The 19,075-nt window shown below is 28.7% G+C and overlaps 1 protein-coding gene across 2 annotated transcripts in view; it reads left to right on the top strand.

Moving 5' to 3' along the window:
- The window catches only part of LOC142326787 (uncharacterized), a 355,257-nt gene that overhangs the window by 28,929 nt on the left and 307,253 nt on the right, over window positions 1-19,075 (top strand). The window lies entirely within an intron of this gene.

The raw sequence follows: 19,075 nt of genomic DNA, 5'->3' as shown, positions 1-19,075 counted from the left end.
AATTAATTACACTAACAATATTATGTAAATTAACTTTTTTTATTAATTTTCTTTCCTACGATTTTTGTTTCTTTGTTAAATGTGTGATAATTTAATTCCAAAGACCATAAAAAATCCATTTGAATTGATGTTGCGTGTATAATTTTCTATAATTCAGATAATAAAAAGTGTTTTAGGATCTTCAAAAGAAATAAAGAATATATATATAATAAAATAAAATAACTATAAATAACTAAATAAAATTAAAACTTTATTTGTAATTCAATAAATTTTTAAACGTGTTTTAGTTATCTTATGAATATAATAAATACAAATCTGATAATAGTTGTATTTTTTCAAAACATTTTCAGATCACTTTGTGTGTTTTTTTTATACCGCTATTAAACCGTCAATTTTGATGCCGGTTATATATATTCTTTCTTTCGTAAGCTAATTTTAACAACTACTATTCAAATAAAGAAAATTTTATGTAATAAATTTTTTTTGTTAGGTTCTGTAAATATATTTTTAATTGGAACGATTTTAGTCAATATTTCCAAAACCAATTTGTAAATTTAATGAAATTCAGATGTCCTGTTACAAAAAAATAAGCTGTACAAAATAGAAGAATTACGATATAAAATCGATGTTTTAAACATTTTTGGTGCTATTGGAGGAGGGAGTTAAATGTTGAAGCTTAAAAATATCTATGCTCAACTTACGTATTAAAAAATCCTATGGTACACATGAATGTGTCATGAAATAAAATATATAAGCAATACTGTAAATATAGATGAATAAAAACTATTATTTCACGAAAAGTTTACGTTAAAAAAAGAAGTCTTTATTATAGCTGCATTGTGTGACCATGTTTCTAAAAATAATCCCATACTTTCTCCTTTTTTATTTGTTTACATCGTTTGAGTAGATTGTTAGATTACAGACAGATTGTTGCCTATTTATTTTTTTTTCTATTTACTAACGTTTTCGTAATATAATTTTCTAATGTGACGTATTATTTATTTATTCGAGTGTATTCTTTATTTATTTTCTTTAAAATAATTATATTTTTTTCTAATTAAATTTTTATCTTTTTAATTATTATTATAATGATTACAATCAATGGCTAAAACGTAGTGCAACCCTGATCTAATTATGAAGCTGTTTCAAATGGAGACTCCAAACATTCAGGAAAGTTTGTTGGTCATTCAGAATACTTTTTAGGTATAATAATGAAATTTTACCGCAATTGAAGCAACGAATGGAGATAAAACTCAAAAAATGTTAATTTATATGACAAATAATTTTAAATTTCTTATCACTACGAGAACAAGGATACAAATAACAATTCTACGTTCTCCCAAACTAGAATGTCAGAGAGACAAATTTTCGACTTTCCCGATTTTAAAAGAATAGAGTCTAGTTAAATATCATTCATTTAGATAGGTGATGGAGTGGAATGCTTTGTTAGTTTAATTGAATTTAAGAAAAAATAAGCCACAAACTATTTTTATTTTTTTTTTAATTTTATAACTAAACTTTGTTTTTTCGATTGATTTTGAGTTTATCAATAAAATTAAATATTAATCGTTGGTTTAATTTAAGTTATTTTTTGTTTTTAATAAAAATGAAAATTGCCTCAAATGCAGCAATATTACGTTATTATCGTCAAAAGATGCTTCACGAGTAATTTACGCATGAATTCCCCTGAATGTTTCAAGTCTGTTTGAAACAGATACAAAGTTTGTAAAAGTTTGCGGTAGTTTTGACTCACTCTGTCTTTATATTACATTAATATTATAGCAGTTATGTTTTGATAAAAAAGCGTTTCAAGTTTAATTCTAAACATGAGTAGCATTTGCTGGATTGATTTGTTAAATACAACTTAAGTTAATTCTCAGAGAATATATTCGAATAGGCCCATCCTGGCCGGGTATTTATATTTTTTTTTTAGTTCATAAACACAATTTTTTTTTCAATTCATATAATATTGTTTCACTTTGTTTTTAAACTGCTTGAAGTTTCCGAATATTTGGTACAAGCCGTATTCTTCACAAATAGACAGATTTCGCGGATTTTTTTTTTTTAATTTGTAAAGGAAGTTTCTTTAGTGACACAGGTGGGAGTTTTTTCTACGTTTAAAGAAAAATTATTTATCTAGATTAATAATTATTTTTAGAAATTTTTTATTTGTGCCCATGATTCATTTTTTTAAATTGTACTAAAAATTAAAAACAAAAATAGTAATGCTTTTATCGTATATTTAAACTTGTCCTTTTCTTTTTAGTACCAAATTAAAAGTTGTTCTAATTTGGGCCGATTTCTTCTAGTTTTAAAAATTTAAAGGACTGAAAAATTAGTATTATTTTACTTTTGAGTTAAAGTTCCCGCTGTTCAAACAATTCGTAAAATAATAGTTCCTATTCATCTATATTTACAGTATTGTGTGTATTTTATTTCATGGCACATTTTATTATTATTATTATTATTATTTGATTAAAATACAAATAATATTGTTAAAACCAACGATATTTGTATTTTATATCTTCAGTATATATATATATATATATAAGGTTTAATCATGTTTTTATGGTGTGAAATATTTTAAAAAACGTTTCTAACGTGTATTGTACGTATTAAGAACGTTATATGCGGAATTTTCGCGTATATTCTGTGACTAACCGCTATCTTTCACCTCCTATACCGCCTTAATTACTCACATTTAAATATTTCATTCATATTTTTACTTCCTTGTACGAAGTAAAGGAAATATTGTGATCGCGAAAAATTTCGGTTTTCAGATTTCAACGAAAATATTCATTTTGACTATCCCTGATTCCATTTTGACTAGAAATTTAAATATTTCATTCATATTTTTACTTCCTTGTACGAAGTAAAGGAAATATTGTGATCGCGAAAAATTTCGGTTTTCAGATTTCAACGAAAATATTCATTTTGACTATCCCTGATTCCATTTTGACTAGTTTTGGCGTGACATCTGTATCTACGTATCTATGTTCGTGCGCATCTTACATAACTCAAAAACGATTAGCCATAGAATGTTGAAATTTTGGATTCAGGACTGTTGTAACATGTAATTGAACACCTCCCCTTTTGATTGCAATCGACCTGACCAAAAATGCCCAAAAAACCTCAAAATCCAAAAGAAAATCGATATTTGGCTTTTTCTTAATTGTACTAATAAGCCCTCTTTGTGAACTTTTTATCGATATATCACATCATAAGTGGTACTTATTTTCATTGGTTCCAGAGTTATAGCCAAATAAAATTTTAATTAATGAAATGTTTGGATCTTACAGGAGAAGAGGTACATCGGTTCCGAATCAACTTCATCTCCTTTTTTTTTTAACTTTTTTTTTTTAATTTAAATATATTAATTTATTAATAATTATTAATCTGTGATTGAAAAAAGTTTTACGGTAAATAATAATTCAATAATAACAATAAAAAAAATATCAGAAGTTATTAATGAAATAAAATTTTACGTACTTTTCATTTAAAACAAAATGTGTATATGTAATTTAATAGGCGTACAAGGTGTCTACATCAGATTTTTAATTTACGATAAGCATATTTAACATACATTGTCAGTTTACTATAAAATTGATGTAGTAATCATTTTCTGCTAGTTAGTAATTTAAATGATGCTTTGTTCCAGTCATCTTGTTAAACTTTTTTTTTTTTTTAAATTAGGCACCGATTAATTGCTATTTTATTGAAAATACTGTTTTTTTGTGTCTGAATTTATGAGAGATTAAAATACGAGTTTTAGGAAGGTATTGCGATTGTCTGGTGTGTTTGATTAGTACAGTTGAAATGTTGCCATGGTTAACCATTGGGTTGTAGGGAAGTAGTCGGAAAAATAATTTCATTGACTGTTATTTTCTCAATTTGCCTTCTTGTAGTCGCTTTTTCATAGGTTTTTTTTTTTAATTACGTTGATTTGTTGAATTATTATAATGTATATGCGTATCAACATTAATTACAAGTTTTCTTCCAGTTGTTTTTTTATTTTTTTTATAGCAGCCTTTCCCAAACCATCTCTGATAAATCACAATATTATGTAAGCTTGTACGTGTTCTATGGTATATTGTTCTTGTAAAGTAAAATAAAATTTAATTGCGTAGCTTATCTCGTTCATATCTTTAATTTACGATAAACGTATTGTACATGTGTTTCTACAGGTCGTTAGAATTTGTAATCATCAAAAGATGTAATTTAAGCCGGTTTGTACAATCTGTTAGGCCCCTTTTTTTCAAAATTATTTTTCACGAGATATAAATCCAAAGATATAATTCTTTCTTATTTTTTTATTATACGTTTAAAAGAGTTAGTAAATATTAAATTACCTCTAAAATTTAATTTATATTGAACAAATAAATGGGAAAGATCTATTATGTTTTGAAACATTCAAATAATTTGCTTTGTACTAATGTTTTGGTTAAGATGCGTAATTTATCAAACGTTATAAAATGAATGACTATCAATTGCTGTATGATTGGTGATATAACTTCACATTTAAAATTACACATCGTACTGAGTCAGTATAAATAAAAGGATATTACCTACCCTATAATTTCTTACTTTACACACCTCTCTGCTTCGGTGCAGATTTTGTATTATTAAATACTTGTGTAGGATTTATATGTGTGCGGTAATCTAGCCTTCGGGTTACATTTATATACATTTATTCTTGGTTACCGCACTTAGCCAGTACATATATATTTTCTTCCTTATCAATCTTAATTCTTGATGAATCATTGTAAGAATGAAGTACATATATATAAAGTATATAACACCGGTATATTAAGTCCATTTATATCCGATTGAAGATGAATCGATATGAGGCACAATTCACTTTAATAATGGATAAAAAAATATTAGGAAAAGTGAGGATTTAATAGTGTTTCATTGCCGAATTAATATAACCTTTTACATCTTTATCCAAAGTTCGCTGAAATCCTAGTGTACAATCTTACATGTGATGAATTGATCAGTTATTTTTTTGAAAACAGTGTACCGCGGTATTTTTAGAAAATAATTAATAATACGAAGACAATTAAGAAGAAAAGAGTATTCCAGTCATTTCTTTCTTAGTCGTCCAAGTTCTCTTTTGTTTTTCCGGATAATATCTTAATATCTCTCAAAATATCTTTATAGTTGTGGCAAATAACTCTGATCGATCTGAAATTTTACTTTAAAATGACTAAGGCTGTTCTGTAACTTTATCTGTAATAATGCCTTGAAATTATTAATATTTATTAATTTTGTCACAGGTCAAAATTATACTTATTATCTACATTAAATTATACATCTTTATATAAGGTGTTACATTATTGAAAACGGCACTGCTTTTACATTCTGAATTTTTGTACTCTTACTACAGCCGTACATTTTGTTCTAGTTGTTGGTTCAGATTCGTTACTGTTTGACTGGATTTGATCTGAAGTTCATAAAGAACGCTAAGAAATAGAGTAAAATGTTCAAAACTCTAAAAATAAAATCATGCGTCTGTGGAAGTGGATTTGACATAATGTACTAAATTAAAAGCACATTGTGATCATGATATAAATATCAAATTATTAAACTGAAAGGGATTTTTATTATTATAATGCTCACTTTTACGGCGTTTGACTATCTTAGACTCATGTTTATACCGTTCGTGTACAAATTAAAATGTTTGCGAGTAAATGACATGCTACACTATTGTCTTTCTCTACGATTTATTAATCCTAGAAACTGTGTTGGTATAAATGGAAAAATTAAGCGTTATTTCAATTTGAATAACCTTCAGTCATTATTAATTATGATAGATATAATGGTTTTCTTGTTATTAAGAAAATCATTATTTCTCTAAGATTTGCCTCGGGTCTCTCCTGCGTATTCAGAGTACATGTTGATTGATTAAACTCTGGCGTTTGTTCTAGTGTGAATCAGTACACGATATCTTTTTCATAAATCCTTGGTGCTGTTCCAAAGCAACTTCACTAATCATGGCCAATCAGATTTAAATATATTTTGTGTCCATTACATAATAGACTTTTTATATGTTAATTAAAAGTATACCGATTATTTTTCTCGAACAATGATTTCGGTATACGGTACTCTTTTCAAATTATTTGGTATCCAACGGCTTTTTTTTTCAATAGGTGTTTAAATAGCCTTCTATTCTTGGAAAAAGTTTCTCAGCTATATCGGTATGTACACCTTCCTGTTTAATATATAGAAATTGCTTTCTCTAATTTATCTATGAAATTTTATTAACGATTTCGGCTTTCGTAACTTTGTTTTAAACAAAAAATTTATTTTGTTTATACTCAATCACTGTTTGAGTATTGTTTTATTATAAAGTTTACTTCTTGATTTTATGTTAATAATAACATATAATTTTCTATTTGAATTATTCTTTCTTTTTTCTTTTTTTTTTGTGACTAATTGCTATATTATAATCATTAAATGATTTAGCCGGATGTTGCAATACGGACTGACATTCTGATGGACATAGAGAGAAAAAGAACTGGCATACAGACAGACAGACAGACATATCCTGTTGAAACTAACACGACAGAGCACGACGGACATTTTTTATACGTTGCGTTATGGAACTAATCATGATTTCTTACATTTTTCACGTTATATCATTGCCAATAAGTTTGAAGCTTAATAACTAGCTTCATAGTTACATTGAAATATCACATACGGTCTTATTTTATTCCCTAGTTTTCTGTGAAGTAATTTCATTTCATTACTCAAGTTGATCATCTAAAACTAAATAAAAACTATCGAGAAGTACATATTTTGTTCACGATTTATTGCGCATGTGAAATGCCAAAAATAATATACCCTTTTAACTGCTTAAGAAAGCCGTTAAATTGCAAATCAGATTAAACCATTTTTTCCTAATGTATAAGTTGCAATCTGTTCAACTAGTGAACAATAAGCAACCCCTCCCTCACGGATCAATGAGATGAAAATTATATGTATGACATGTAAATGAGGTCTAGTCTTGTCCAAACTCAGACCGCCCATTCCTGAGACGTATGGTTAATTGAACCTCAACCATAAAAGTATACAAGTAACCATTGTTTAGTATTCAAATCCGTATAAAAGCAACGAATTTTTACTAGGATTCGAACGTAAGACCCTTCGGCTTCGAAAATCAGCTGTTAAACATCTGATTTGCGGCAACGAGTTAACTGCTAGACCAACCCGGTGGGATAAATCACATTTTTAAGCAAAAATTGTATTAAACATTATGTGCTACTACAAAGTATAGCAAATTTTTCTGGGAGCGTAATTAGCCGGCATGCATTTACTTATGATTTATAGTATATTTGCTACTCCACAGTAGTTTAACGCAGCAGTTTTTGTTTCTAATAATAGTTCATCCCCGTCGCAATTCTGATTACTTTTAATTACAACATACTTTTTTTCGTTAGCTTCTCTAAATTAATATTTGTATATATATATATATATATTTTTTTTTTTTAAGAGGTGGAGGAACCCCATTTTCGGGCGCCAAGTAATGTGGGACTCGCTAACAGGTTCCGCAAGAAAGTATAAAGCATATGTATTCCTGCGCACTACCGACTAAACCTCCACCCTTGGCGACCCGCCCCTCCTAGGAATAGCTGGTAAAGCATTAATTCAGAAGGGGGAGATCTAAATTAATATATTGCTTTGTGTTATTTTTTTTAAGCTATTCAAAAAGTTACCAGTATTTGTAATAAAGTTAAACCAAAAAAGCCAAATTCTGAAAAAGAAAATGAGAATATATTAGTTTTTACGTGCTTAATAGACATAAATTTGAATTTCGCTAAGAATAAATTCAAGTTTGGTTAAAAAGTAATCGGAAACAAGAACTTTTTTAGTATTTTTAATAATCATGTCAGTAACTCAATTACCTTAATACGAATAGAGGATAGAACAGAGGAAGTGGTAAATTGTGGGAGTGAGGTAGAGCTGCATACTGTTTCCATTGTTATTTTATTATCATTCTGAGGACTAACAAGGTATTATAAATTGAAACTTGTGTTATTAATGTGAATGGAACTCTAATAAATAATATGAGGATTGCAGATCATGCTATTCTTCTTGCAAAAACTGTGAAAGATATGCAACCACATATTCGCGAGAAAGTAGTTGAGGCTAGTTAAAAATTTGAAGTAACTCATAATACAAAAAAAAATTATGATTATTATAAAATACGTAGCATTCAAGATCAAATTTTTATTCATTACGAACGAAATTATTCATTACTATAGTAAAAAGTAGAAAGTATACCTATCTTGATACAGTGGTCAAGAATGATTATAAGGTTGAAATCAGATCTAGAATAAAATGAGAAAGGAGTACGTTTGCAAAAAGTACGCTTGATCAGATGTTACGTCTTTTTGGTGTTTATATACCTGGGACTCTTAATAATATTTAATATGAAAAGGTTTTCATAGATATTTTAAAGATGGTTTACAGAAGAATTTTGAAAACACTTTGAATAAAAAGCGAATTATAATAAAATAATGCGAAGAATTTTTGAAAAAAAAGGAAATTATGTAACATAAAAGTCAGGAAACTGCAATATTTGGGACATGTAATCTAGGGTTATATAAGGATTATATATAATCTAGACCAAACCACCGGGTTGGTCTAGCGGTGAACGCGTCTTCCCAAATCAGCTGATTTGGAAGTCGAAAGTGCCAGCGTTCAAGACCTAGTAAAGGCAGTTATTTTTATATGGATTTGAATATTAGATCGTGGATACTGGTGTTCTTTGGTGGTTGGGTTTTCAATTAACCACCCATCTCAGAAATGGTTGAATTAAGACTGTCCAAGCACACACTTCATTTATACTCATTCATCCTCTGAATTAATACCTGAACGGTAATTCCCGGAGGTTAAACAGGAAAAGAGAAAGAAAACATATAATCTAGAATAAGATCCAAGGAACGACATCGGTGGGATGGCTGTGCTTATTTTGGTTGCGGAACCTAAGAGAATGGTTCAATTGAAATACAACCCAATTATTCAGAGTGGCAGTATCAAAAGTACATGATGATTACTAACCTTTGCAAGGGTGGGGGCATTGAAATTTATAGGATAAAATAAAAATGACTATGTAAATCCCGATATTTTATTGCTATTAAAAAGAGTTATTAAGCTTCACATTCAAGAAAAAAAAATCTGACAAAAAACTCGTAATACTTTCCTGGCATTGGTTGTTTATTCTTATATATAGCAAAAAAAATAATGATTCTTGAAAAAAGTTACCTAAGATTTATTTTTGGGTTGGGGGTAAGTTACAATGAAGGTTTGTTGTAAAATTATCATTATATGTTTAAATAAACCAAAAAAAGTTTTATAAAATCAGTATTTAAAATTTATTTTTCTGCTCCCCCACCACCAAATTCACCTTCAAGAAATTTTTTTGGTAAAAGGGAAGAAACTGAAAAAAAGAAAATTTTCTGCTGAAGAATGTACAACCAATAAAACGTTACCTAAGATTTTTTTGGGGGGATGGGGTGAATTATAATGAATTCTTTTAATAATTGCTAAAAGTTTAAACCAAAAATTAAAAAAAAATTATATTTTTGAACTGATCGGCTTTTCTACTCCCAATATTGCCCCCAAAGTATTTTTTTTTAGAGGGGGGGATCACTTGCACTTCTACAATGCCTAGGAAAACAAAAAAAAACAGTTAAAAGATATGCAATAAATAGAAAAAGGTATCTTTGTTCGATTTTTGAGGACGTTCCCTCTTCCTTTTAGAAAACCTTTTTTTTAAATAGTAAGGAAGCATGCACGCATATACTGAGCTTAGTATAAAGTGCGGTTACATTTGAAAAATTTTGAAAAAATTGTTCCCCAAAAAACTATCTACCCCCATCCACGGGAGATATTGACCCAAAACTTTTAGCAACAAGTTTCCCTATGTATACGAATTTCTATACAAAATTTCTTCAAAATCAGTTTACACACACACGTACATACATATGTAGGAATATTTCCTTCAATTTTTTTTCTTCTATTTTTGGGGGTCTCTGTGTCATGAAACCTTGAAAAAACCCATCTTCTTTTTTTTTTATTGATTAACATACCTTCTTTCTTGTAGCATGTAGCATAACCCCTAGAGCTATTCCAGAAAAGTAAAAAAATATGGCACGCTAAGAATAATATTTGTTGAATATGACGGATGTGTCAGAGTAGTTTTTACTTGATTTTCTATTTTTACTTTATGTAACCTAAATAAATAAATAAATTTTGGTTTATGTTTCATGCTAATATAACTATTTTATTGTTGCTGCAAGATAGATTATAATTATATTTCCAATATTATTATTATAATTACTTGAAATTAACCTTATTTAGACAACTTATTAGTTTGTTTGCGTCAAAAAAAGACAGTGTGATGTTAGTGCTGACGCCCTTGATAAACTTACCTCTTTTACTTCCCCGGTACTTGAGAATGCTAGTAGATACATTCCGAAAACATCAGGAAACCCAAGACGTCCCTTCATTCCGCGGTGGAAGATGATTGCCAAAACGCGATTAGGAAATAACGGCAGGCACTGCGTAAATTTAACCACAGACCTACAAATGAACATCTGAATTTGTGTCATAAGACTGGAGCGATATGTCGTTGGGTATTAGACCAACCCGGTGGGATAAATCACATTTTTAAACAAAAATTGTATTAAACATTATGTGCTACTACAAAGTATAGCAGAAATTTTTCTGGGAGCGTAATTAGCCGGCATGCATCTACTTATGATTTATAGTACATTTGCTACTCCACAGTAGTTAAACGCAGCAGATTTTTTATCAATTTCTCTCCAAGATAAACCCGGAAGCAATAGTACACACAAATGGATCGAAACAGAATGATACCATCGGATACGAATTTGTCGTTAATGACAGAACCTATATGTTTGGTCTACCTAGTATTACAAGTGTCTACACTGCTGAACTGTACATCAATAAGGCTTTGAGTATCATTAACCTCTTTCTTTTTTCCTGTTTAGCCTCCAGTAACTACCGTTAAGATAATTCTTCAGAGGATGATATGTATGAGTGTAAATGAAGTGTAATCTTGTACATTCTCAGTTCGACCATTCCTGAGATGTGTGGTTAATTGAAACCCAACCACCAAAGAACACCGGTATCCACGATCTAGTATTCAAATCCGTGTAAAAATATCTGGCTTTACTAGGACTTGAACGCTGGAACTCTCGACTTCCAAATCAGCTGATTTGGGAACACGCGTTCACCACTAGACCAACCCGGTGCGAGTATCATTAACCTAAAATACCGTCAGATCCTTATTTGTAGCGACTCGTGTAGTGCGCTCCAAACTTTAGTAGATTTGTATTCTGAACATCCTATCGTCACTGAAATTCATAATGCTATCGCTGAGTTGAACCGTCATAACACACAAGTGAATTTCTGCTGGATCCCTAGCCAAGTAAGAATCCCGAGTAATGAATGTAAGGATTCCGCTGCTAAAGACGCATGTAGTCTAAATATTTCATTACTCGTGTTACAATTCCAGTTTTTATTAATTCTGTTCAACACACTCTCCGAGGAAAGTGCAAGGTGACTGGACTGCTACAGTACAGTAACTTGGACACATCAAGGATACTGTGCTCCCATGGAGCTCTTCATGAAGTAGAAACCATCGGAGGAGGTAATTATTTGCCGTCTGCGGAAAGGACACATTAAACTTATTCACGTACACTAATGAGTCAGATCGATGCACCTGTTTGTGTTCATTGCGACTGCCAACTAACGATACACATACCATATCCTGGTGGAGTGTGTGGAAATTTAAAGTAGGAGCTAACATCCGAAATATTCTAGGAAACAATAAGAGTATGTTATCAAATATCGTATTGTTTCTTAAAGCCGTATATCAATATTCGATTATTTAATAAATATTGTTATATTTTTTTTTGGTTATTTTATATTGCTTCACATTTTCCAATTTTTCCTGTATTATGTGCATTTTGTTCGTTGATTTTATTTTTCTGTTATTTTGTTTGTGTATATCCATTAGACAGCTTATAGTGTTATAGAATTAATTTTTTATTGTAAAATCATTGCTTCCGTAAGTTAATAACGAACCTTCTATGTGCGCACAAAAAAAAATAAATATTGTCTTATCGCAGAAAATTTTGTGCACATAAATATGTATGTACATATTATGTACGAAATGTTTGTGCCAAATATATTTACATATAATTAACCTCATAATTTATATATATTGATGTTTTGTCTTCAACTCGTTCATGTAATCATTCGTTTTCATATCAAAATCAACAGGGGATTTTCTCTGATTATAATGAAATTCATGTGCAACAGTTTTATCAAATAACATTTAATAAAAATAATTGTTTTCGCTTCGTCTAAACGATTCTCCCTTCCTTTGATTTTGTTCGTGGGAAGGGATATTTTTTTATTGGTTTAAGATTCATGCTGTCTTTATCTTTCTTGAGATAAGTTTTACCTATCCAACCAGTATAAAAGGCATGTACTAAGTCGTTGTAGGCATTCTGAATTTGGAGTTTAGTTTGCTTTTACATATATATAATTTTTTTAAGGAACTGTACTTTTTTTATTGCGATTGTCTGAAGGGATAACACTCGTTCATAATGTTTTGGTAAGTACTGTTTGCTAATTAATTATTATTATTATTTCACTTTTTTAAAGTTATTTTTTATCACTGTTATTTTATTTATTATATTTTTCCGTATTATCTACTGATGATGATTGTTTAATAATCGAAATGGTCATTTAGGTTTATTTTTCAAGTGAAAACGTTTATCAACTTTTTTTTTGTGTTATCTTATCTTTAGTTGTCGTTAATACTTTTACCTGTAATTATATCAGCCAGTGATGTCTATGTTTCATGAAAATATAAATAAACTTAAAAAATTAATTCCTATTCAAAGATTTATTTTTATTCTCTATTTCCAATTTTTATTCAAAGATTTACGATTGAGTATTAACCCGAATAACAATTGTTTTTTTGTTAAGTAATGGTTTTAGTACGGATTTACTCTTTAAAAAAAAGAGAGAATAATAAATAAAAATCAAGTTTCGCTTGGCAGTTCATTTTTTTTTTTTTTACAATTGGTGTTCTGAAACGTTTAAAAACAGTTTTTTTTCAATATACATTCTTTTTTTTTTAATTAAAGCAAGGTCATTTACCCATTCTTTTCGATGCAAGATTGCAACCAAGGCTGTCAACTGTTTACTTGGGTCAAACTACGGTTGGATTCGGTGTATTTTTTTTTTTTTTTTTAACAAATGTGAAACCAGATCCACTTACTTTGTTTTCATCTCTGGTTTTTTAAATAAATGATTTGATATATATATATACACACACACACACACACACACACACACACATTGTGTGTGTGTGTGGGGGGGGGGGTTTACTTCTTAAAATGTACGTTGCAGAGTTAGAAAATTTTTTATTTATTATTATTATTAAAATTATATTATGCGATTTTTTTAAGTAACAGGTGTAAAAGTACATACAGAAGAGAGAATTTATCATTTTTTAATAAAAGTTATAGTTAGTAATTTTGTTCAGTTATACCTTATTCTGCTTTCTATAACGTCACAATAGCCTATAATTGACATTTAAAAGAATTTTACAAGTCATCTGATTTAATTTTATTTATTTATTTTTTTATTTTATCTGTTTAAGTTACTGAACAGTTGAAATTTACTGAATTTTCATGTATTTTTTCACCGGTTACAGGCTTTATAATAAAATTATTTTATTTTGTCTTAATTTTTTCTATACATGAATTATGTTGTTCAAACAAAATTTACAACTGAAAATGCTGCTTAATAAAACTATTTCAACAATATTATACACCAATTATAATTGAGATTAACTCTACGAACATAGTTTATTTGAATAGTATCGTTACTTAATTAACGATTAAGTAACTGTATCTGTCTGCATGAATTTTCCGGCTGTATTCTATATGTGCCTTAATCATCTGTAAGTTTCTTAACGTCGGGATTCTCTTCAACTACACGATTTGGAACAGATTCTATGGGTTGTTACAAAAGAAGAGTGTTCCTCATCAGATCAATCAAAAATCAAGAATGCATTAAATTTATTAAGCACCAAATAATTACGAATTTACTGGCAATCTAACGTAAACTTACAGAAAACGCCGGGGGGGGGGGGAGATTAATTGCTAGGAAAAGGAGTCGGTAGTTGTAAATCATTTGTTTTTTTTTGTTTTTTAATTTTTTTTAATGTGGCACTCTGCCACGGAGGTCGGCGGACTGTTGGCCATTATTTATTAATTATTCGTGACATTAGTTAGAATTATGTAATTCTTTTAGTTACGGTGTTTCTCAAGTTATCATTTCTTATCTATTACCAGAAGGGAAACATGCAGTTAAAATTTAAGGGGGTCTGTAATTTAAAAAATTGTAGACATTTATTGATAGTTCTATATACTCGTATAAATTATTAAATAATTAAAAATTTATTTCTAATTTGGTGAAGAATTGTTAACATATTGTCATAAGATTCGATATTGCGCAGCTTTTGCTTTAGGGAAGGGTCGGACGTGATCTTTAATTTAAGAAATAAAAATTGATAGGTCGTGAGGAGCTGTTTTTATTTTTTGTTTCTGTTGTCAATGGGGCCTTCCATTTTTAAAGAGACGAAATTAAAATATTTACTTAATCGTGTTTTATAATTAATCATGACAGATACCACTGGAAAATCGGAAAAGTTTGAAAATAAAAACATAACTCGTATAAAAAAAAATAGGATATAAAGTTTTCCTAATTTTTAGTTTTTCAACTTCTACGTAGACGAGTAGTATTGAGTGTAGTAATAATATTCAGTTTTAACTACATGAGTAGGACGGAAATTTTATGTTAAAAAAAAAAAATCATTTAGATGCCGTGAACATTCTTCATTCGAAATGTTTTATAATTACACTTTACATGCTTTAAACATTGTATACCATTACAAATTTATTTTAATTTTTATTAAAAATCAATCGGAAACATTTTCTTTTTTTAATTACTTATTTGAAAACCAAAAGAATTAAAAAGACAAAAAAATTATTTTTTATATCGTTTGTAAGGGGGTCAAATTTGATGCTTTCAACAAATTCAGGAAAAATTTCTTCTTGTAAGTTTTGAAAGGTTTTTGTATGACTTCGAACACAAGAACCCGATACTAGCAGCCTTTTGTTATTAATACAATTCTATTCATTAAATTGAGTCGTAAGTGGTAAATAAATTCAATTTATGAAATTGCATTGAATAACCCGAAATGACATAGTTTTACGTTTGTGAAAATACGCTTATTTTTATCTCTTAAGAAAGAGTTTTTAATTATTTACTTATTTACAAATCTATGAATTATTGTTATTACGTCTTACATTACAGAAAGTTTTCAATAAAAATGTTATTTGTCTGTAAATTAATTAAATCAAACTTTTTTCATTTCTAGAATCTTCTTTTCTTTACTTTTTTCTTTGAGTAAACAAAGGGATCAGTTATATGATATTATTTCGACTGTAACTGACAGTTGAAATAATTGAAGACATTGAGTTTGAAAGTTTTCGACAAAAGTGAGGGCCAGAGTGTAAAGAAAAGATGTTTGAAAGAAACTTTCGTTCCCCATTTTAACTTAAATTCAAACCGAACAATGTCATGGGAAAAGTAACGAAAAGAAGAAAAAAGAATATAAAGTGAAATACAAACAAAAAAAGAAAAGTAAAAGTATTCCGATATAGTATTCTGATCATTTTGTGGTTGTAACTTAAAGACCGAAGACTTAATAATGCGTCCTTCAGTAAAGAAAGAAAACATAACTATTTGCCGTTCACTTATATTCAAACATCAGACAGTGTTGCAACTGCTATGAAACTTCGCTTAATGTGGATTGCCTGTTTAAGCTATAAAAAGATACTATTACGAAACTAAGTTATTATGAAATTATACTCTTTTATTTCTTTTTTTTTTATTGTTCATAAAATTGTATCCTTTTTTGTATGGATAAACTAGTGATTATATTAAAATCACGTTTTTTAAAAAAATACTAGTATGATACCCGGGCTTTTGACGAATGTATAATTAATCGTTTTAACATTACATATGTGTATTCTAGGACAAGAACAATATTTTAATTAACCTGGAAAAAGGTTTTTCAAACGTTTTTATAAAAATTATCATACTGATTTGTTAGATCTTTGAAAAACGAAATATAATAAATAATACACTTTCGTAATAATAAGATTCTTTTAGTTTTTGTAAAAAATTATTTATTTTTTTATAATCATTAAAGGAAGAAGGATCATTTAAATTAATTTAAAAAATGATACAATAATATCGTATGAGGAGTTAAAAATGAAAGTTTCATGAGGTTGATTGTTCTCTATTTCAAAAGTCTTTACTTTTCTTTGATTCAAAAATATTCTTACTCCTACTTAGATATGATATTAAGAAAATTATATCTCTTAGTAAGTTTAAAGTAAAAATTAAGGCTTGGTTTCTTACTCATTCCTTAGATTTGTAATGATGTGTTGGCGTGATGTAGGTGGTTATACGCAGCTGCTCGATTGATTTCCAGTTTTCTTTATTTTTTTCTATAGTTTCCTTTTTATTTGTTATTAAGAAAATAATATACTAGTATATTTTCCAAGTGTGTGCGTGATCGCGAAAAAATTCGGTTTTCAGATTTCAACGGAAATATCCATTTTGACTGTCACTGAATCCATTTTGACTAGTTTCGACGTGACGTCTGTACTTACGTATGTATCTCGCATCACTCAAAAAAGATTAACCGTAGAATGTTGAAATTTTGGATTCAGAACTATTGTAACATCTAGTTGTGCACCTCCCCTTTTGAATGCAATCGACTTGACCAAAAATGTCCAAAAAAGCATTTAAAATAAGACTTTATCATAACTGCACTAATGAACTAAACCCTCATTGAGAGCTTTTCAACGATATATCACATCAAAAGTGGTAATTATTTTCATTGGTTCCAGAGTTATAGCCAAATAAAATTTTAATTAATGAAATATCTAGATCAAGGGGAAGACACGTCGTTTCGAATCAGACTTCATCTCCTTTTTTCTTTTTTTTTTTAATTTAAATATATTTATTTATTAATAATTATTAAGTGTGATTGTAAACAAATTTTTACGATAAATAATAATTCAATAATAATAAAAAAAAAATATAAAAAAAAATATATATATATGAAAAAAGCAGAAGTTATTAATGAAATGAAATTCTATGTACTTCCCAATTTAAAAAAATGTGTATTTGTAATTTAATAAACGTACGAGCAAGTCAAATGTGTCCACATCAGATTTTTTTGTATTGAGGATTATAATTCGCTGCCAAGTTCAGTACGATTTACTTTCTTTAAGTATAATAGTAAATTTGATTCATTATGGTATAAATTAAAATTATATATTAAATAGAATTTCTAATAAAATAAATAAAAATAATTATTATAATAATAATTGGAATGATGGTACTCAAGCATATTTTTGGATAAAATTTTATAACATGATTTTTAAAGAATTTTATAAATAATTTACATGTATTTTAAAACTGAGAAGAAAAATAATAAAAGAAAATTGAATTTTTCCAACATTTCCATTTAGCACTTTATTAATCTATTATCATTTATTCAAGTGATGAAAATATAACATTATTTTTACTTTTATTTTATTCATTTGTTGTAATTGCATAAGTTAAGAAACTTTTTTTTTTGTAAAGCTACCACTAAAATGAAATTTTTTTTTATCCATTCGAATACAAAATTAATTATAAAAAAGTATCTCATATCCTTGGTGAGATAAGTCACATATTGTACTCATTCTGTTAACAGCTCTTTTAGAATATTAATAACAAATTTTTTAGTCGTAAAGTTGAAATCAAAAAATTATAAATGTAAAAAAATTAAATCGTATTGAAGAACTATATTTTACCTAATTACGTATATATATATATATATATATATACTAGCTGCAGAGGCGTGCCGTAGGCATGCCCTCCGCCGGGCGGGTTGCCCTGGCTAGCGGCGCTTCGGAATGGTATTATTAGGTGTCCAAAATTGATTACCTCTTGGGCAAATTTTTTTTTTTGAATGATGAAAATCAAAGCGAAAAAAGATTTCGTCATCGTTCACTTAAGCACCCTTCCTCATTAGGAAATAAAGTTTTTGAGTGGGTTACCATCATCGCGCTTTCTAAAGCCAAAATAACTTCAAAACTAAATATCCGCTTGCATTTTTAAAATCCGAATGCAAAAGAGTCACTTCCAGCACATCTCTAACAATATCTTTTAAAGATTGCACACTCAATATTTTCATCAAGATCCATAATATGCATATGCAAATTCACTCACTACGAGAGTTGGAAGCTTAAATATAAATTAAATTAATTAATCTATTATTTATATGTTATATTCAGTTTACGAAACAAATTATCGTAATATGAAACTACCCTTCCTTGACACAATAACAAAAGAGAAGTTTGCTTCAAAATCAATAAATCGTAAGGAGGAGATATAGGATTCAAAATTCTTATAATTTTTATTACTGTTTACCATTTGATTTGACCTACATGTTTTGCCTACCTTTTGATTATAGGTCATTATTTTATGAAGAAAAACAATCACATAAAATATATTATCGATATATAATATAACAAGTATGCACGTTTTTTTTATTACCCCGCTCAAGTATATAGTGTATACCCAAGTATACACCTGACCACCACGAGATATGTGCTGACGAATCGGGATTTTCCGCTAGTGATCGGTACAATCTGATGCTAAATTAAGGTGGACGGACACACACAGACAGACACAAACAAATGCCCTTTAGTAGGGTAGGATATATATTTGAAGATGAATGGTTCGTTTATCATTTATACAGATTTACAGCAATCGTGATGAAATTTTGCAAACTAACAGTTCCAAACAAGAGGAAAATTGTTTTCTACATTTCATTTTGAAAAATTACCCCATCCGTTAAGCAGATTTTACACTTTGGCGTTTTTTCGCAAATATA

This window comes from Lycorma delicatula, chromosome 6 (genome assembly GCF_047948215.1).
Source record: "Lycorma delicatula isolate Av1 chromosome 6, ASM4794821v1, whole genome shotgun sequence".
Classification (NCBI taxonomy): domain Eukaryota; kingdom Metazoa; phylum Arthropoda; class Insecta; order Hemiptera; family Fulgoridae; genus Lycorma; species Lycorma delicatula.
Note: the sequence above shows the minus strand (reverse complement) of the source record. Positions and strands in the feature narration are given on the sequence as shown.